The following is a 1,223-nucleotide window of genomic DNA, read 5'->3' on the forward strand; positions in this document are numbered from 1 at the left end:
TAGGTTTTTCACTCCAGACAGCAGATGCAAAAAGTGCTTTTTTGGATTATGCCAAAATGCCCTCCTGCTGTCATGGGCCAAGTTTCAAATCTCTGTTGTTTCTGGGTTTAAGCTGGCTCTGCATTTTGCAAAACCTGATCCATTCCCTGCCTCAAGGGGAACACATATAAAAAGAGATGGAGATGAAAGAGTTCTGCAACAGATCCAAGCCTAACCTCAATCCCTGCTGCTCACACCGACACACTGAATCAACACGAGTGGAGGCGGCTAATAATCCATGGAATTAAATGAATGGGAGTCATTCCCCTTGTGGAAGTTCTCATCTAAAAGTGTAATACAGATTAGTGGAACTCTGCAGTGACATAACATTTGGACGAGTAGGTGTATGATCTCACATGTGGGATTAGTTTTACGGATGCCTACCTATGTCTTCTGAGACCCCTGCGGATAGAAGGGATGGGGCAAGCCTGGCATTTACACACTAATGAAAACAATCAAGGGAAATATGTTAATCTGCTCGGCTATGGTTGGCTGAGACAAACTGTGCTCTTTCAAAAAGGCCAGATGCGCCTGTGAGTAATCACCTATGGCAACTGAATCCATTTAACCATGAACATTATAGCTCAGTTTCTGACCCATGCATGTGATGTTCTGAATGCAGCGTGCATTACTGGAGAGACTGATATCTGACTTTTTTTGCCATTGGGTCGCAGAGTTGATGTTGTCCAATGATGTCTCCTCAACGCCATTTTTAATAACCAAAATAATAGACGAACAAAAATGTATCTGTTGTTGCAAATCCAGTCTGTCGACTGATAACACAAAATGCTGAAATAAGCAGTTATATATGTAAACCGGAACGGATGCTATGATGCATCCAGTACGGTTGTTTTAATGGGGCTGATCATATCTGTGTGGAAGGGCTGGAGGAGAGCTACTATTAATAATGTAAGATTAATACACAGCACAAACATGGTAATAATGCATGCAAGCATGAATCCTGTTTTTCTGCTTAACAAACGTTGAGCACGTAGAATGCTAAGAATGCTAAAAAAAATTGTAAATTAATTTGCTCAGGAAAATTAGAATGCAGACAGTCAAAAATGAAGCACAGTGGAAATGTAAATTTTAAGCATTAGTACAAATACATATTATTATTATTTATGCTTCCATCCATGACCCTTTCACTGTTTGAAACAATTATTTTAAAATCTATAGGCGGG

The sequence above is a fragment of the Antennarius striatus genome, chromosome 12 (assembly GCF_040054535.1).
Source record: "Antennarius striatus isolate MH-2024 chromosome 12, ASM4005453v1, whole genome shotgun sequence".
NCBI lineage: Eukaryota > Metazoa > Chordata > Actinopteri > Lophiiformes > Antennariidae > Antennarius > Antennarius striatus.